At 40.9% G+C, this 21291-nt stretch overlaps 1 pseudogene across 1 annotated transcript; it reads left to right on the top strand.

The window, feature by feature from the left end:
* Positions 1-8894: 8894 nt before the first annotated feature.
* LOC145550458 (uncharacterized) lies at positions 8895-18236 on the top strand (annotated as a pseudogene). The gene is made up of 3 exons (XR_014086351.1): positions 8895-9050; positions 10317-10615; positions 16798-18236. The product of XR_014086351.1 is annotated as an uncharacterized LOC145550458 (transcript).
* Positions 18237-21291: the final 3055 nt, after the last annotated feature.

Below are 21291 nucleotides of genomic sequence, written 5' to 3' on the forward strand. Positions count from 1 at the left end.
TTTTTTTACTATCTTTTTTAAGTTTAAACTAATTTATCTATAACATTCGATATGCATTTTTGTCCTTACAAGTCATTTTTCACTTGTAATTAGGGGTCGATACAATATTCAATTTATGGTCACGATACGTATGTATCACGATATTTTGAGCGATGGTTCAGTGCATTTTTACGATTTTCTGAAAGCTTTTAGAGGGACAGAATGTTTTAGTGAATTTTGTGTTCATAGACTTGATTTAGTTATTGAAAATTACTAGCACCAACTACCAATACTGACTCTGATTGGCAGTTTACAGTCTGCAGTGGACAATGATCAAGATGCAGTGAGAGAATTAGTTTCTGTCATTTAATTCATGTGGATTTGACATGAACTCAAGTTTAACGGTATCCAGGAGCAGGTGGGGAGATTTCAGCCTCTGTAGACTCATATGCAATTATTGACTTATGTTTTTTCTTTTGGACACTGTGGCGGCACTTTGAAGTAAAATGCAGCACAATGCGTCTTTGGCTATGGGAAAATGCGTTTCACCTTGGTTCCCGGAGTTAGCGTGGATGTAAGCTGCTTTTTCTAACTGCTAAGTAGTGGCTCGCCTCACCCGTAGTGATCGACTCCCTGCGCGCCGTATTTCCTGATTGGATCTTGAGTAGCTGCCTCTCAGGATCTCATAGTACTCTCAGTCTCTGATACTCTTTGTCTATTGCTAATAAGAATGATCGATCAGCTATTGTTATCATGGAAATCCTCACGGCGCCGCGGATTCCGGCTGGGAGGTTTTCCTCTTCGTCTTCCTTAAACTGTGAAAGTTTAAGGAAGACGAACAAAACACAGCGCCGCTGCGCGCCCGCGGGATGTCATCAACCCGTGTTCATTCTTCAGGTAATCCTTATATACAGATCAGAAACCGCTAAGCTAAAAACTAATTATGAAGCGAATGCTACCAGTCGAAATTTGCATTAATTTCGCGATCTCACTGCTTTAGCAGCTGCTCCGTTCGCGCCGCTTCTCCGTTCCGCTTCTCTTTCACGGTTACTTGCACAACTTTACTTCGTTTCTCAGCAACAAAATACAGCCCATTGTTATTTATTGAAGATTTACATTTCCAACAACACAGGAATCTAATGTTTCGTTTTGTACGTTGGAAGCTCATTCCCTCTCACATAATCGGAAAAGCCGGTGAATGGCGGCGCTTTTGACATTCGGAAAATATAGTTTACTAATTTTAGCATAACTCAGGTTATACTTGGTCTATTAGCACAATTTAAAACTGGTGTGTAGTTTATAATGTGCACTTTAAGCTCAAGTTGAAAGTGTGACTGATGTAGGCGGAGTCTTGCTGCTACGCCGTAACAATAGACGTTAAAAAGAGCTATAAGGCTATGGACCCCTATGGTTTAAGGATCGATACTCGCGGATGAAAAATCGATACTTTCCTAGGACGGATATCGATATATATCGCCGAATCGATTTATTTATACAGCCCTAACTTACATATCCTTTGACGTAAGCTAATACAGTGAATGGACCGAACTTCACAAAGTGCTGTTCTGCAAAGTATTTTAAGTTAATATTTGACACATTTTCTCACACACGCTAATATATTGTGTAATCAAATAAATGACTAAACAGAGTTTTTAATGTGATTATTTAGTTTTGGGGAATTTATGAATAAAGAGCACAATGTTTTTTTGATCGAAATTATTCTGATAGTTTTTATATTGACACTGATGAACACATACTTTTACAGCATTTTATTTAAAATATATTGACATGAATCCATAATTTAATGTGCCTTTAACATTTCAAGAAGACAAGAAAAAAATTTCCTTTTATTTTTGACATTTTATTGTCATAATAAAATTTGATAAATCAGACATTGTCAGACATTAGCTACATTTTTTTTTTTACTTTTTTTCTGGCAAAAATACTGAATAAAAGTTAACTTTGCTATGGACAGCAGAGTGGAAATAAATTCCAACAGTTAATTTTATTTCATTACATTAGCCGTCTTAATACATTAGTACTTCATTTAATAATAATAATAATACATTTTATTTCAAAGGCGCCTTTCTGGCACTCAAGGACACCGTACAATAATAAAAAAAAACTGTGACAGAAACAAATAAAATGTAACAAGTAAAGTAGATAAAATAAATAAAACAAAACAATGTATCTATATAAAACTATGTAAAATCAGGCAAACCAATTGTGTCATGTGGAAAAGGCAGATCTAAAAAGGTGTGTTTTGAGTTCGGTTTTAAAATTTGATAATGACTTTATGTTTCTAAGGTATGGTGGTAATGAGTTCCATAGTTGGGGAGCAGAGCGACTGAAATCCCATGGTGGTGAGACGGGCAGAGGGGACAGTGAAATGGATTGAGGAGGATGATCTGAGGGAGCGAGAGGGAATGGCAATATGAATAAGATTTGAAAGATATGGTGGGAGAGATTGTAAAGGGCCTTGAAAGTGTACAGAAGAATTTTGTAATCTATGCGGAACTTGGTGGGCAGCCAATGGAGTCTTTGCAGGACAGGAGTGATGTGGTGCATGGATGGGGTTTTGGTAATGATACGGGCAGCTGAATTCTGGACCAGTTGGAGCTTATGAAGAGATTTCTGGGTGAGACCAAACAGAAGGAGTTGCAGTAGTCCAGGCGTGATGTCACAAGACAGTGAACAAGGATGGCAGTGGAATGGGGAGTAAGGGAGGGGCGGAGGCGGTTGATGTTGCGTAGGTGAAAATAAGCCGAGCGGGTTATGTTATTAATATGAGACTGGAAAGACAGGGTGCTGTCAAGGATGACACCAGACTCTTTACCTGAGGGGAGGAGAAACGGGACAGTTATCAATTACAAGACTGAAGCTTTTGATTTTGGCCAGAGTAGATTTGGTACCAATGAGAAGAACTCTGTTTTATCACTGTTAAGCTGAAGCAGATTTGAGGAGAACCAGGATTTTATTTCAGTCAAGCAGTCAGTAGCGAAGATGGTGGGAGGTTGGAGGCGGGCTTACTGGAAACATAGAGCTGGGTGTCATCCGCATAACAGTGGAAATCAATGCCATACTTGCGGAAATATTGCCAAGGGGAAGGAGATAAATAATGAAGAGAAGGGGCCCTAAGACAGATCCCTGTGGAACTCCTGATGTGACAGAGGAAGGCTGGGAAGAGAAGGTTTTGATCCGAATGAACTGAGTGCGGCCAGAGAGATATGATTTAAACCAGTTTAGAGGAGTCTGAGTGATGCAATAGAGGAAAGTCTGTTGAGTAGGGTGGTATGGCAGATAGTGTCAAACGCTGCACTCAAATCAAGTAGGATGAGAATGGACAGCAAGCCGGAGTCAGCTGCCATAAGGAGGTCATTGGTGATTTTAATGAGAGCTGTTTCTGTACTATGGAGGGGACGAAAACCAGACTGAAACAGTTCATACAGGTTATTGTTGGATAAATAAGTGTGAAGTTGGGATGCTACTACCTTCTCAAGAATTTTGGAGATGAAAGGCAAGTTGGAGATAGGACGGAAATTATTCAGATTATAGTGATCAGCACCAGGTTTTTTAAGATAGGGGTTATGGCAGCAATTTTAAATGAAGCAGGAACTGTTCCAGTGGAGAGAGAGGAGTGAATAATGGCAGAGATAAGAGGAGTATGGATGGGGCACAGGCTTTAACCAGGACTGTGGGAAGGGGGTCAAGCAGACAGGTGGACGACTTGGATTTGTGTATAAGGGTTGTAATTTCTGATGTTGTTGGGAGCTGGAAGGAAGAGAAGGAGTGGGCTGGAGGAGAAAGTTCAAGAGTAGGACAGGGGAGGGTTGTGAGCTGAGATGCTGGTGGATCTTAAGAATTTTACTGTCAAAAAATGACATGAGGGAATTACAAAAATCAGTTGAACACAAATATGAAGGTAGAGAGTCCGGAACTTGAATGATGTTCTTATAAAGTGAGAATATTGACTTGGTGGAGCCTTCATTTGAACAGATTAAACCAGTGTAGTAAAAGGATTTGGCTTGAGTGATACAGTCCTTATAATGTAATATGTGATTTTTGTAAATGTCTTTATGAACAACTAGTCCAGTTTTCCGGTGGTGCCTCTCAAGTTGCCGTCCTTTGGCCTTCATGAGCCGAAGTTCAGGAGTAAACCAGGGGCAGAACGAGCAAAAGAAACAGATCTGGTTTTTAACGGAGCAAGAGAGTTGAGTATTGAGTGAAGACCAGTGTTGTAATGTGAGACCAGGTCATCAAGGTGGTTGAATTTAGAGTTGAGTATATATTGTCCATGAGTGAATTGACGCCAAAGGAGAGAGAATTTAAATTAATATCCTTAATGTTACGGAAGGAGATAAGACGGGAAAGCTTAGTGATTGAGAGAGGGAGACAAATATTAAATGAGAGGAGGAAATGGTCAGTTATGGCAAGTTCATCAGCTGTACAATCAGAGGGGAAACACCAGAACAACAGACTAGATCCAGGACATGACCCCTAGAATGAGTGGGAACATTGATGAACTGCTGGAGACCAAAGCTCTGGAGGCAGGATGAAAGTCTTTAGTCAGAGAACTACTGCCATCGTCCATGTGAATATTGAAATCACCCAATACTATGATGTTTGGTGAGAGGGTTGACAGGTGAGTGAGAAGAGCAGCAAAGTCATTCAGAAAGTCACTGTTAGTTTTCGGGGGGCGGTAGATGGTTGCGATGATGGTGGGGGTAGGTCCAGAGAGCTGACACACAGTTGATTCAACGAAGAGAAGGTGGGAGCAGACAACGGCGAGACTTTCCACTTCTCGCGGTGAATTATCGCGAGACCTCCTCCCGGCCGGTGCACGGGGTTGACAGATGTAAACAAACCCCGGTGGAGTAGAATCATTGAGCTGAGAAAAGTCATCAGGTTGTTGCCAAGTCTCAGTCAAGCATAGAAAGTCAAACTTACGGTCAGTGAGGAGATCCTGGATGAGATGTCCCTTGCCCGTGAGTGAGCGGATGTTAAGCAGACCGAAGTTTACAGAGGAGTTATCAGACTTTGCAGGAGTGTTAGCTGACCGGGCTAGGCAAGCTAGCACGCTGCGGTCAACAACCCGGTTGGAAGCACGCCGGAGACGACGAGAGGTAGACCAGATGGATTGTATGGGTTTCGACGTGTCCTCTTGGAAGTTCCGACGAGACCCGCGGTGGATGTATTTCCGGCGTGGTAGGAAAGTTGCATCCGAGATGAGTAGTGAAGCAGGGGGAAGTGCAGGTAGATGAAACCGCAGCCGGAGGAGCTCAGCAGCAGAATACTGGATCTGACCTGTAACAGGTTGTTGAAAGAGTGCCAGGAGAGTCCAGTAAAGCACAGCCCAGATATATATCCTGCTAGTTGGCATTGTAGAAGAGGAGTCGGCAGCCTGGACAGGTGAGCAGCGACAGGTAAGACTCAGGTAGTAGATGAGAGATTGATATTGAGATATTTCTCCTAAAAATACACAAAACGTGAAAGAATAAAAGTGTGCAGTAAAACAAATTAATGTATATTACACTGGGAATTCTGGCCCCAGGCAGGACTTAAGTCTGCTGGTCAAACTGGGAGAACTCCAACGACTTCTGAGACGTCCTGGTTCACAGGCTAAAGCCAAGGATAAAAGAGAAATGATGCAAAAGTGAAATAGAAAATATACATCTGATTCCTTCAGAAACAACATACATTTACAGCAGTGGTTCTTAACCTGGGTTCGATCGAACCCCAGGGGTTCGGCGGAGCCTCTGCCACGGAGGTATAGACACCCATGTGTAAAGTCGTGATGACGCGCGGCTTTGCCATCACTTGCTGCAGAGGATCACGTTACATTGCTTAGCCAATAAGAGCTGCGGATTAGCTCTGATTGAAGGAGCTCCACTCTCAGCATGGATTTGAACTTTTGTCTTTATTTACTTCAGCAAAACTCACCGTTTTTTACCAAGTTCTGTAGCTTTCGGTGAACTTCTAAATCTGCTCCTTAGTAGCATCTTTTCGGGCTTGCTACTGCCTCTAGTGGCGTGGGGGTGGTAACACAACTAATATAATTACATTACTAAATCAAAATACCGCAGTCTTTTTTATTATTAATTTTTCATTCTCTTAAGAATGTAGAGCTAATTAAATGATCTAAACAAGACCTTAAAGTGTTTCCAGTTTCTCTCGATGGCCAACCTGTTGAAACTGTGGCAAATTTTAAATACCTTGGGTCAATCCTGGACAGTCAGCCCAACTTTGCTGAAAACACTGACTATATTTTGAAGAACTGTTCTTAGAGACTCCACCTTTTAAGAAGACTTTGTGATCTTCTAGTTGGGTCACCCCTATGTCTTGAATTTGGAAAAAAATCATTTTATTTATCACTACAGAAGGGTTCAGTGAATGCACATATGAATCTGATGGGTTCGGTACCTCAAAAAAGGTTAAGAACCACTGATTTACAGCATGTATTTTCAGCGCTCAGCATCTATAGGTAAATACCGACATGGTGAAGCTGAGCTGTGAAACAGAGACTGAGGAACAGCAGCTCCAGCTCTGATCCTGACTGACCTTTCCTCACACAATCCCCTGATCCCTCGTTAAACCTGCCTACCTGCAAAAAAAAAAAAGAAATGCAGTCCAAATCGCAATTGCTAATAAAACTCATTTAAATTGAACTATATGTTTAATTTATCCCTAATATAGTTTCATAAAAATTTAGAGAAACAGTGAAAATATCATACAACATGACGCCTGGTGTTGCCTTTAGGGTGTCAATGGAATGTGGGCAAAACACATTTCACCGTAAAAACGTACTGCATGCAGTGATGAATGAAACAATGTGTAATACTTATAAATAGATAAATGTTTTGTGTTGCATACCGAATACAAATACGTTAGTTTCCCTCCTTTTTTTGTCAATAATTTACCAGGGAATTTAAGATACGTTGTTTGTAAACCAGATTTCCGTTGGTCTTTGAATGCAGCACCAGCAGTGGTTGCTGCTGGCAGCTTGGAGCAGATCACAGGAAGGCTGAAATGGGGATGGACGTTCTAATTATCTTCATGTGCGCCGGAAAGGAAAACATCTGATGTTTCTCAAGGGACATGGACGCGCTGTAATCACGCTGTCAGCAAAAGGAAGGATCATTAATGAGTTTTGGTCTTTCAGCTGAGATAAGGCCAGTTAGCCGGTGAGGTGTGTCAGTAGATAACTAAAATAATTTTCTGTTTCTGTGATGATTTTTGAGAACATCTGTCGTTTTGTGCTTTGGAGAGCAGCTTCTTCTGTTTCACTACAGTCAGAGGATGAAGATCAGAAGATGCTGTTGGTCCAGAAATATTTACACACCCAGAACCTTTTCATGTCTCATTACAGCCACAAACCAGCTGGATTTTAACAACATAAAGTAGGAGATAACGGGGAAATGAACTGCTCATTATTTTCAGAATGTTTAACAAAGATAAATTTGAGCAGTTTGGAGGGCATTTGGATTCAGTTACCCTGAGATAAATCCTTATTGTAGCATCTTTTGATTAATTTGTCCTTAAAGGTACGTCTTTGAAAGCTTTCCAGAGACTAAAATATTTAATTTCAACCTTTATCTGTCATGTGCATAGCAGAAACATGTTTGCTTGTACAACGAAAAGCTTACTTTGGTGTCTGCAAGAATGCCACTTCAAACGGTATTCTTGCAGACAGCCGAGGCTGTAGTCCTCATGCCGGTGGTCGCAGGTTCAATTCCCAGCCTGGTGACATTTGCCGCATGTCTTCCTCCTCTTTCCTGTCAAGCTTCTTTAAAATGAAGGCCACTAGAGCCAACAAAACCTTTAAAAAATGCAATAAATAAATTTAGAAAATGCAACATGATTTTATAAATGTCTATATTTCACACAATATATAGTCTGAATAAAATGTCTGCTGTTCAATGGACAGTAGCTCGAGCTCATTCAGATTGGTTGGAAATTTGCCTGTCAATGTCAGATTTCAAATCTTGGCACAGTTGGAATAAAGTGTGGACTTTGATTGGGTCATTCTAGCCAGGGATGGACCGATGTACAAGTTTGGGCTGATATTAAGGTTGCTGTTGCTTTTGAAACTTTGGGGGAAAAACAACCATATTGCTGCTGACTTCATCACTCCTTCTTTGCTTCAGTTAAACTCCTCACAATCACTGATCACTGTCACACAGTGGCGCAACTACACGTTATTCAGGTGGATGCGAAAACATAAATCGCCCCCTCCCCCTTCCCCCCCCCGAAGGAAGGTATGTCAGGTCAGGGTGAAGGAGTGTAGAAAACATACGCTCATGTCCTCCTCCCCCACCCAAGACGACGACACGTGAAAGGTAAAACTCACTACATTTACCTCGTTATGTGCGCGAGCGTAAGGCGCGCTGAAGTGTATGGGAAAACATCATTGGCGCGCCCCCTCTGGTGTTGCGCCCCTATGCGTTGCATGCACTGCATACCCACTTTTTGCGCCCCTGCTGTCACATGACCAACTTTGTTCACTCCCCTCCAGAAACAAATGGCAACAAGAAGGAAATAAATATTGATGGTTAATATTGGCCCAGTTTTGTTTATCGGAACAATATGACTAATATCGGCTGATATTAGTCCATAGTCAGGAGGAAATCGGCACGGTCTCAGAGAAGATGCTCGGGTTTTATGTCCAAACAGTCGCAGTCTGCTCTCATTGACGTAGTTACAAGATGAAAATCAAGTCCACACCAGGTTCAGGTCTATGTGAAGTATTGTGTGATTGGTCAGAAGTGTGTGGAGTGTTTCATGCAGACAGCATTGTACATGATACTGTGGGGGGTTTAATATGGTGTTCTTCCTCTCAAGATCTACAGGTGACGACGTTCTAGCCAAGCAGGAAATTGAATTTCAAACAGACTCTTTATGTGTTTTAGAAACTGCTTCTGTCTTTTGAGGTTGAGGCAGACGAGTGAGAAAATAGTTTTGTTTTTTAACAGCTGCTCTGTGCGTTTTCAGGATTTTGACCTGGCTACCATCTATGTGTCGGATGCCCAGTACAACAGAAACATCTACTTCGATACGTCGCCGCAGGCTGTCAGGTGGGGCCATCACATGTTTGTTTAACAAGATCAAGTTCTCAAACACTTGATCTTGGATAAAAGCATGTATGAAATAATGAAACCAGGCAGCCATCTTTATTGGAAAATGTTCACTTAGCTTTTTTGGTTTACAAAACTGTGTTTCATCTCTTGTGGCTTTGTCCAGGCTTTTATACGTCACACAGAGTAGGAGAATCGATAGTATAAATATCAATAGAAAATATATTAGAATGTTCAATAATTTCACTGACTCAGATTCAGAACAGCATTCTGGGAGATGTAGGCAGAGGAAAGGCTTTAGTTGCTCAACCTCAATTGGCCTCTACTCACTCACCCTTTGTTTCCCTAGCAACAGCTCATTTTTGGGTATAATGTACATTGCATTTATTCCAGCGTTAGGCAAATGTATCTTGAAGGAGAATAACACTTAAATTCATTAAGAATTAATTTAGAATAAAAATAAGTCACCCTGAATTACCTTGATAGATATAATGTATGTAATAAAAGTGTGTCATTAATGAAGGGGGAAAAAAAGTCGATCCAGACTTTAAGTACGTTTAGGGTCTGGTGAGGATGCAATTAAATATTTTCCCCAAATAGTCAATAAAAAAAAACCTAAGTTAAGCATAATAAATTTGTAATCAAAACTTTTGGAATAGTAATTATTTCTTTTTTTTTTTACAAAAAGTTTTGTTTAAAAAATGTTTTTTTAATTAAATAAGTAATTTTGTCTCGTGAACTTAAAATGTTATTTGCCAAACATAAACTTCTATTTGCACACACCAGAAATCTTTTTTTGTAATTTTAGGCCCTGCCCATATGTCATGTAGAATCACAAGCAAAAGTTTGAGTCACAAACAAAAACATAGAATAGCAAGAAAAGATTTCTGACAATAAGTTTGTTTTGCCAATAAATTTTTCACTTCATGAGACAAAAATGTGTGATTTTAATATTTTAAAAAAGTTTTTAAGCAAAACCCAGAAGGCTTTTCTCATGGTGACATGCATTAACAATTAATTTTTTTCTAAAAAGATATGCTGTACTGTTTCTAACTTTCCACAATAAATACAACAACCTGTATTAAGTTTATTCATTAAGTTAAGAGTACTATTTAATCCTGTATGTCCAAACCAACAAATATGTACGGGAAAGAAAGATACTACTTAGTGAGCTTAGTAGTAATAAAAATAAGTTGGTTATAAGAGAATTGTTTCAGAGTTCATCAGGAAATATAGCTTTTGATAGTATTTTTTTAATTTTCTTAGAAGAACGAGGAGGCTATGAGCTTCTTATCCATACTCCAACCTGGAAGGTGGCGGTAATGCACCTTAAAGTTGTTTGCCAACCGCCATAAAAAAGACGAAGAAGACTAGAAACAAGATGGCGCATGGTTTGTTTTGTTGAATTTTCGAGAGTTTGTATAAACGAGTTTATCAACAAGCATTTGACTGCTGTTGAAGAAACATTTACAGAGTTTAAAGAAATCATCAAGAGGAAGAGATGGATGATCAACGCAGACTGCTGGATTTCTCCCGGAAGCCCAAGATAATCTTATACCGAATAGGTAAGAAACGCCAGCGTTTGGATTCAGGTTAAGGTTTGAATGTATGAAGCTTTCTGCATGAGGGTCATTATAGTAACCGTTCCCCTCCTGTATACATGTTTTTATATCAGATAAAAGAGCGCAAACATCACAACTACGCTGTGAGAATGGCTTATTTATGTAGAGAGAAAATAGAACCAGTTATCTTTCTTAGGGCTCTCCTCAAACTGCTGAGACTTACTTTCATAAACGGGAGAAATATGAAGAACAATTCAGCAAAAGGCTAGTAAAGCAAATGTTTCACGCAACAGGGCTGGTGTCGCTGTAATAGACGCAGATTTTTTCCTGTAAACAGGATACAACAGGTTAAAATAACGAGGCAGACACAACTCCGTATTTCTAAAATCATCCTGGAAACTACTGTTTATTGTTTCTATAATGAACAGTTTCTTTTTATCCTTCCACATAAAGGCACAGCTGGTCTTTATATGAACCTGTGGCCGACGGGTGCAAATGCGCAGCAACAGAGAAAACAAGCAAACAAAAAAGAGATGCAAAGAAATGTAATGCAGCAAACAAGAAGAGATGACGCAAACAAAAAGCAAATAAAATGTCAAACAAAAAGCAAATAAAATGCAACAAACAAAAAGACGCAAATAAAATGCAACAACAAAAAGACGCAAACAAACAATAAAACGCAGCAAACAAAAGAGACGCAAATGAAATGCAGCAAACAAAAGATGCAAACAAAAAGGACTGAAAACGGAAGTGCTCCAGACCAGCAGTAGAGGGAGTCAAACAAAAAAAAAAATAGCTGTATCCAAATTTAGGGTCTGCATCCTTTAAAACGGGTGTTCAGAAAAGCAGCAATGGCAGCAATTTTTTTTTTGTTGTTGTTGTTTTTTTGTTGTATTACACAAAATGATTTTTTACAATATTTTTCGGCGAGAATGTTGATGTATAGATCTCAGATATCTTCTCGGTTCATCAATAAATCACCTAATTGCAATATCGCTCAGACGTTTTCGGAGATGTCTGCTCCCGCTGCATTAACAGCCAGCTCCCCTCGCCAGCTGTCAGCTGACCGGGGCTCCAGTTCGGTACACCGAGAGAGAACGCACGTCTCCCGGCAAATCGTTTTAAAAACTCCCGCTAGTTTCCCCTATGAGTGGAGGCGGAACACAGATATTAAGCCTGTAAAAATTTTTGGTTCACTAAAGTATTTAATTTATTCCTGAGCAAATCGGTTTGACTAATTAAACTAAGAATTAAAAGATAATAGTTTTATTTAACTGTAATGTCTTACTTCCTGAGATCTAGAGAGTAATTGAAAATGAATAATTTGCTTACATTCCTTGCTATACATGTTTAAACATTTTAGAATCAAACAGATTTCTTTTTAGTATGGAACAGCCTTTATCACAAAAGGTGAAGAATAATACAGAAAAAACGAGTAAAAAACTACCTTCGAGTCCGCTTTTTTTCCTTAGCACTCTGTGCTTCACGTTGTCACGGTTGCTAAGCAACATAACGCCAAGATGGAGGCTAGGCAGCTAGCTGAAGGCTACAGCTTCTCTCTTCTGGTCGTCCATATTCGTGGCCTTCGAAGGACCCGTCTTCCGTAGACCGGGCCGTTTCTCACATAGACATAATAAAAGGACAGACGCCTAATGGACCGCTCTCGTCTTATCAGTACATATTTATATAAATATAGACAGAAATAAATAATGATTAATACTGAATAATATTATGCTGTGGCGGATACAATGTATATATTTCACACCAGAATGTATGCTTTTATTTTGAAGGAGAGAAGGTGAGGTGTGAAGTGACCAACGGTTGTGGTTCATTCCATTTTTGGTTGTATGTTGGAAGACATTGAGAATTAAACAAGACTCAAATCTTTTTGTCTTTTTCTGCTGACTTCCACATTGGTGACCCCGAACATCTGGACATGTTTTTTAACGGAATCTCACCAGATGCTGCCGCCGCTTCTCCGCCAGCTGTGGTTTCGGACCCAGTTTCTTGCCAGGCGGCCGTTGCTCCAACCGCCGCTTCTGTTTTTGCTGCCGTTATCAAGCTCCCAGAGTTCTGGCAACACGATCCAGAACATGGTTCCAACATGTGGAAGCCCAGTTCCATCTCCGTGGGATAACCACAGATGAGACCAAGTACTTCCATGTAGTTGCTGCGTTGGATTCCGTTTCAACACGCCGTCTGATGGGTCTGCTGAGGAACCCACCAACCGCTAACAAATACGGCGCTCTCAAGGAGAATCTGCTTCGGCTCTACCAACTGTCAGACGCGGAGCGGGCCGATCGCTTGCTCTCTCTGAATGGCTTGGGGGATCGCAAACCCTCCGAGCTGATGGAGAACATGCTGGCATTACTTGGCTCGGGAGATGTTTCTTTCCTTTTTACACATCTGTTTCTGCGCCAGCTTCCCCCACCTGTTCGCACCGCGCTGGCCAGCTCCCCGCTGATCCGGACCAAGGATTATCGCTCCCTGGCTGAAGAAGCGGACCGGATTTTGTTGGCTTCCAGGCACCACAGTGTGAATGCACTTCTACCAGTTGTGACACATGGAGAGTCGGAGCCTTTTGACGCCGTGGCTGCGGTGACAGAGCGACGGAAGGACGACGTTCTCTGTTTCTACCATCGCCGGTTTGGAGTGAAGGCGAAGCGCTGCATTCCTCCGTGTTCGTTCGTGCGTCAGGGAAACGACAGAGTCGGCGCTCGCTAGCAGCTGTGTGTGCCGGCAGCTCGGACAAGCTGCTTTTCATCATGGATGAGGTCTCGGACGGCGTTATCTGGTGGACTCGGGTGCACAGCGGAGCATCATGCCAGTTTCGGCAGCGGACGTTTTGTGCAAAAGTAACGGACCGCCACTGGACGCGGCTAACGGCACCCCGATTCGCACTTTTGGCTCGAGGTTGGTGACTGTGTGTTTCAACGGACGTCAGTTTCAGTGGGACTTTGTGATAGCTTCTGTGTCTTTACCTATTTTGGGTGCAGATTTTTTGTGTGCTTTTAGGTTATTGGGGCATGTTGCTAATAGCTGCTTAATAGATGCTGTGTCTTTTGATACATACCCCTGTAAACTTGGCGGTCCCAGCCAACGACCTCTCGCCAACATGCTTGCCACAGGTGATGAGTATCAGCGTCTGTTAGCAGAGTTCGCATCTTTAACGGTTCCCACATTTTCTGCTACCGTGGCTAAGCATGGAGTGGAGCATTGTATAACTACTGTCGGTCCACCGGTTTTTGCGCGAGCGCGCCGCCTAGACACCGCTAAGTTAGCGATAGCAAAGGAGGAGTTTGCAAACATGGAGCGTCTTGGCATTGTACGGCGCTCCAAAAGTCCATGGGCATCTCCATTGCACATGGTTCCCAAAGCAGACGGGGGTTGGCAACCCTGTGGGGATTTTCGGCGCCTTAACAACGCAACCAGTAACGACAGGTACCCAATTCCTCACATTCAGGACTTTTCTGCCCGCCTGGCTGGAGCAACCGTGTTCTCTAAGGTGGACTTGGTGCGAGCAGTGGCGCAACTACATATTATTCAGGTGGATGCGAAAACATAGATCGGCGCCCCCCACCACCCAACCTCCCGAGGGAAGGTTCGTCAGGGTGAAGGAGCGATGCTCCACCCCCCCCCCCCCCCAGGCGAAGATACGTGAAGGGGAAGGGTAAAATTCGCTACATTTACCTCGTTATGTGCGCGAGGTGAAGGAGCGTTACACGCGCCGAAGTGTATGGGAAAACAATCATCGGCGCGCCGCCCCTCCAGACGGGGTTTTGGCGCCCCCTCTGGTGCTGCGCCCCTATGCGTTGCATACCCTGCATACCCACTTTTTGCGCCACTGGGTGCGAGGCTACCATCAGGTTCCAGTCCATCCTTTAGATGTACCCAAAACTGCAGTTATCACGCCTTTTGGTCTTTTTGAGTTTTTACGGTGCCCTTCGGTCTTAAAGGCACAGCGCAGACTTTCCAGCGGCTTATGGATTCGGTCCTGCAGGGTATGCCGTTTTTGTTCGTCTATTTGGACGACATTGATGGCTAGTCCCTCTGCGGAAGAACTCATGGTGCACCTTCGGCAGCTGTTTGTTAGGCTCAGTGAACATGGCCTGATCGTGAACCCAGCTAAATGCCAATTTGGACTGCCTGCTGTTGAGTTTCTGGGACACAAAGTGTCTTCTCAAGGGGCGGTTCCCCTGCCTGCAAAGGTTGAAGCAGTTTCCGATTTTCCCCGCCCTCCCTCAGTGAAGCCCCTGCAGGAGTTTTTGGGTATGATTAACTTTTATAACCGTTTCATCCCACGGGCAGCTCACCTCATGCACCCTTGTATGAGGCACTTAGAGGCAAAAAAGGGACCAGCAGATTGAGTGGACCCCGAGAGGGTGCAGACATTCGATGATGCCAAGAAGGCCTTGGCTAATGCTGCGCTTTTGGCCCATCCATCTCCAGTTGCTCCTGTGGCTATAACAACTGACGCCTCTGATTATGCAGTTGGGGCAGTTTGTGAGCAATGGGTAGATGGTGCCTGGCAACCCCTCGCTTTTTTTAGCAGGAAACTCTGGGATGCTGAAAAAAAATATAGCACCTTTGACAGCGAACTGCTTGCCCTTTTTCTGGCAACACGCCATTTCCGCTTCATGTTGGAGGGCAGGGACTTTACTGCTTTTGTTGACCACAAGCCTCTCACTTTTGCTATGGCAAAAGTTTCTGAACCGTGGTCGGCTCGGCAACAGCGGCATTTATCTGCCATTTCAGAGTTCACTACTGACATTCAGCATGTAGCTGGCAAGAATAATCTGGTGGCTGACTGTCTGTCCAGACCAAGGGTTGCTTCTGTGCATTTAGGTGTGGACTACCTCGCCATGGCCACAGACCAACTGACCGACTGACCGACCCAGATATTCTGGCCTTTAAAGCAGCTGAATCCAGTTTGCATTTAGAGGAGGTCTCCTTTCATGAGTGTGGCACAACCCTTCTTTGCGATGTCTCGACTGGCAAACCTCGGCCTTTGGTCCCTTCTAGTTGGCGTCGGCGGGTTTTTGAGGCAGTTCATTCCCTTTCACACCCGGGCGTCAAAGCTTCTGTTAAACTGGTAGGGGCAAAGTTTGTGTGGCCGGGACTCCGTAAAGGTGTACGGACATGGGCGGTTTCCTGTTTGGCTTGCCAGCGTGCCAAGTGAAGTAAATAATAGCCATTGCCATCTGTGTAAACTTTTCTGGTGAATGTTATAACGTGTAATATTATTATTTTATTATATTGTTTCATTTCTATAATAGGCTCTTGTATCAGATATCTAAGTCAGTGTTAGAAAATAACTGAAACTTAAAAAAAAAAATCTCAATTAGCTTTCAGAGCGGGGACTGAACACCAAGTACTATAGCACTATACCAGCTAGCATTAGCTGATATTTCACTGGTGGACATAAATACAGTAAAGTAATATTCTAATTACAAAATATACACAATATTATGTCCATCTTACTTGCGAAACGTTGTGTGTCAAGCCCTCATGTCAATAGTCCGTCGATCTGATCAACAATATCCTGCGGTGCTGAGGCATCTTCTGCTGTTTTGGTCCAGCACAGCAGGAGGGTTTCGTTTGCGTCTCTTTTTTTGCTTGCTACATTTTATTTGCTTTTTGTTTCCGTCATCTCTTCTTGTTTGCTGTATTTCATTTGTTTGCGTCTCTTTCTTTGTTTGCATGTTTTCTCTGTTGCTAAGCATTATCATTATTCTTAGCAGTAAAATAGAAAAGGTCTGGTGAAAGCCCAGTGCATGCTGGTCCTGTACCAGTCCCTAAACTTACAGAAAATGGTCAAACTGTCAAGATTCTGGGTTCTTGGGTTAGGATTTTTTTTAAGTAAAGAAACAAAAAATATAAAATAAACAATTAACATGAAACTGAACTCAAAGTTCAAAGTAATAAAAATAAAAAGTTAATTGCTCCAACATAGAAAATATTAGAAATAATACTAGAAAATTATTTTTAAACAATAACGATCATGCCTGGAGTGAATAAATTAATCAGAAATATTTAATTTGGTAATTTTCCAAATGTCAGCTGAATGTCTGCACTCTTGAATTTTCAGATGTGTTTATTTGGTGATTTCTGTCTTAAATGATGAAAGTCTGTTAATTACTTCAGTAACGTTAACAATTCCTCTTTTTTTCTGTTTTCCTCTCCAGATTGCCTGCAACATAACGTTTATGAGAACGAGATGTATAACCAGGAGAGGAGATCCAATCTGGACCAGGACGAGGTAGAACCTCTGCAGGTGAAACAAGAAAAAGAAGAGCCAGAAGATCAACATATAAAAGAAGAGCAGCAGGATCTAGAATGTCAACAAATAAAAGTGGAAGAGAAAGAAGTTTACTCCAGTCAGGGTGAAGAACAGCCTGAATTAAAACAGGAGACTGATACCTGCATGGTGGTTCCTGTTTATGAACAAACAAACCAAACTGAATCAGAACCAAACAAGGAGCAGGTCATCTTCCAGGAAACTGCTGAAGCTGAGAAGCAAAATCAGAATAGAAGAAAACCTTTCTCCTGTGTGACCTGTAAAAAGCTTTTTGCTTGCAAATATTCTCTTGATGCTCATATGATGATTCACACAGGTGAAAAGCCGTTTTCATGTGGGACCTGTGGAAAAAGTTTTAGTCGAAAAACGAATTTAACTCGGCACATGATGATTCACACAGATGAAAAGCCGTTTTCATGTGGGACCTGTGGAAAAAGTTTTAGTCAAAAAATTGGTTTAACTCGGCACATGATGATTCACACAGATGAAAAGCCGTTTTCATGTGGGACCTGTGGAAAAAGTTTTAGTCAAAAAATTGGTTTAACTCGGCACATGATGATTCACACAGATGAAAAGCCGTTTTCATGTGGGACCTGTGGAAAAAGTTTTAGTCACAAATTGGTTTAACTCGGCACATGATGATTCACACAGATGAAAAGCCGTTTTCATGTGGGACCTGTGGAAAAAGTTTTAGTCTAAAACCGGCTTTAACTCGGCACATGATGATTCACACAGATGAAAAGCCGTTTTCATGTGGGACCTGTGGAAAAAGTTTTAGTCAAAAACCGACTTTAACTCGGCACATGATGATTCACACAGATGAAAAGCCGTTTTCATGTGGGACCTGTGGAAAAAGTTTTAGTCGCAAATTACATTTAACACAGCACATGATGATTCACACTGGTGAAAAGCCGTTTTTATGTGGGACCTGTGGAAAAAGTTTTAATCACAAACTTAGTTTAACAAGCACATGATGATTCACACAGGTGAAAAGCCGTTTTCATGTGGGACCTGTGGAAAAAGTTTTAGTCTAAAACCGGCTTTAACTCGGCACATGATGATTCACACAGGTAAAAGCCGTTTTCATGTGGGACCTGTGGAAAAAGTTTTAGTCAAAACGTTTAACTGCACATGATGATTCACACAGGTGAAAAGCCGTTTTCATGTGGGACCTGTGGAAAAAGTTTTAGTCTAAAACAGGCTTTAACTCGGCACATGATGATTCACACAGATGAAAGCCGTTTTCATGTGGACTGTGGAAAAAGTTTTAGTCAAAAAATTGGTTTAACTCAGCACATGAGGCGTCACACAGGTGAAACGCCGTAGAACTATTTTCATATATGTCCTATGTAGAGGTTCATATAAAACAGTGTTTCTCAACCTTTTTTGGGCCAGCGCCCCCTAGCCTTTTTCCAGGTCCCTCACTGCCCCCACCAAAGAATTTGTAGGATACTTTGCACTGACTATTATTTTATCATTAATATTACTATCGCCATTGTAGATGTTTTGATTTTTATGCTTGTTTCTGTATTTATCATCAAAAATAATTTCCCAGAGAACAATGTCATGGGAATAGAAATTATTTTCACAGGCGTCTATGAAAAATGCAATGAACATTCAAGTTAAAATTGGTAGGCCTAACAGCAGCAAATCAGAGTGGAAAAAATATTTTTATTTTGTGCCATTTTAAGTTGTTAAATGTTTCACAAAATGACCAGATAAAAAATGTACAACATGCCAGTTTAAACTTTGAACTTTGCAAAACGACTGACTGAGCTCTGCAACATTAAAACATGGATAGAACTGTAACTACATTAATCATAGCTCTTCTCTTCAGTGTTTTTCAGTTTCTGGTGGTGCAGCTCTGTGCTGCCTTCAGGAGAATGGGACATCAGAGTAGCATCCATAAAATTTCACCCACATGGCATTTATTGCGCAAACCAGAACTTTCAATGAAAACCAACATTTCCAGGTCCTTTTAATGCCATACAAATATGAGACAGAAACATAGATTATATCTTTATATAGACCTGTCTATTGATTTATAGATTAATAGTTTTACTGGACAGAAATGACAAAGAACAAATCTGGTTCTTAATCAAATCCTAATAAGTCAAATTGAAAGTGTCATGGAGTCATCAGCCTCATGACATTAACACTGACATGAAAAATAATATTGAAGAAATAAATATATCAAATCTAATTAAAAACATAAATAAGTGATAAGTTCTTTACTGTTATGTCTGTAAGATATATTTATTCTCAGTACTAGATGTGGTCAACAAACCCATGACATTTCAACAATATTATTTTACCTTTTATCTGGAAATAGTGTGTTTATTCTTGCCATACAGTCCTCTGTATTAATTATTACTCAAAAGGTCTTGCCATACCAGTTTATTCCTCTGTATTACTTTAGTTTCTTAGTTTATTCTTGCATTTTGTTCTTCATTCATTTCCATTTAGTTTCCTTTGATTAGCATTATCCTCTCTTGGCTTATTACTATGTCCACTTTAGTTTCTTTCCTGTTGCTACATTTATTTGATAATTTCAGTAATTTTCACTCATCACCTGCTGCGCTGCCTAATCGTCATGTGTTTCACATCATGTGTTGATTTTTCACTGTTCAGCGTTGGATTCTCTGTTTTTATGCCATAATTCACATCTAGTTCGTCGCTCCGTTTTATGTCCCGCTTCTCCTGTTTCAGAGTTTTGCACAATGGGCGGCCTTTTTTTTCTAAGCCCCTAAGGTGCAGGGCGGTCGGGAAGCGTATCGATGGGGAAAAGGCAGACCGACATAAACCTTTTAAAACAACGGAAACAATTTCTGCATTCTCATTATTGAAATTAAAAAGTGCTGTGTTGTTCTATCACCCCGTTTCATACCGGACCACTTACAGCACCGTGTTAACTCGTTAAAATGAACGCTCTCTATCGTGGTATCACCCATGGAGGGATTTCTTGATTTAAATGGGTTCATTTTTCAGAGGGATACAAAGTGAGGGTATCGGGATTTTAGCTACCAGTAGCAGGAGAACGGAGCTGCGCCAAGAAGCTAACAGAAGCTAACAAACACTGAATAGAAGAAGAGCTGCCATCGATACAGTTGCAGCCAAGCATGATTTAATGTTACACAATACAGTTTTACCAAGTTGCTCAAAGTCTAAACTGGTATTGTTGTGCATTTAAGGTGTAAAGTTTACCTTCGACCAAACGCCCCCAAAGGCATCCCAGCGCCCCCCTTTTGTAAAAATGTCCGCCAGCCCCCTGCCATCCTCTGAACGCCCCCTGGGGGCGGTACCGCCACGTTGAGAACGCTAATATAAAAGATGAAAACTGGAGGGCTTCTTGTCTATAAAGTGGGAAAATTGTTTAATTTTTGAATTTGTTAAATGTGATCATTTGGATCTTGACATTTGCATATTGGAGATATAAAATATGAACTTCCAGGATTGATTTGTATTTTTCTGTATAGAGAGAATGAGTGGGGTGAATGAAATTTACTTTAATACATTTTTAATCCAAAATAAGATGTGCTGTTGTGTACTATTAGTAGATTTTCATTAATTGTTTGCAATCTGAAATTTACAGTATTAAAATATCGATAGGTTTATCTTTACAGCAAAACTAGACTGAAACTGATGTTTCAAATTATATTAACCAGTCTATATAAAAGCTTTTCAAATAAGTTAGCATGCCCTTTTACTTAGAAAATGCAATATACAATATAACATATTTTCCTTCATTGATTGTTCTTGATTGTACAAATTATGTGTGATTATTGTCTCCAATAATTTGGTGTGTCGCTTGTCTTAGTTGTATAATTCTTCTATTTTCTGCTGTGGCTGTTTTCTGTTAAAGATCACTATCTTTTTTAAAAGTTTAAACTAATTTAATCTATAAACATATAAATATGCATTTTATTAAGTCCTTACAAAGTCATTTATGACTTGCATATCCTTTGACGTAAGCTAATACAAGTGAATGGACCGAACTTCACAAAGTGTTCTGCAAAGTAGTTTAAAACCATTCTGTTATGTTGCGGGTCAATTTGACCCGTTTCAAAGTTTAATTTTTTTAAATATAGAAGTTTCTGCAGAAAATATTTCTATTTGCCTTAATAGGTGCACTCTATGTATAAAATGAAAATGGTTCATTTTACACATTTGCAGCCCCCCTGGGTCTATTTGTTACATCGATACTGTTCGGGTCAATTTGACCCGGCAGTCAAGTTAAAGGGTAAAAAGGTTAAAAAAATGTCCAATTCTATTTGTTTCTTTGCACCTATGAGACATATTTCACCACACACACCACACCACATGCATGCACACACACACACACACCACACACACACCTAAACAATCACGCAAACCCACTCTT

Source organism: Poecilia reticulata, unplaced genomic scaffold (genome assembly GCF_904066995.2).
Source record: "Poecilia reticulata unplaced genomic scaffold, P_reticulata-male-v2 Scaffold_52, whole genome shotgun sequence".
In the NCBI taxonomy this organism is placed as follows: Eukaryota; Metazoa; Chordata; class Actinopteri; order Cyprinodontiformes; family Poeciliidae; genus Poecilia; species Poecilia reticulata.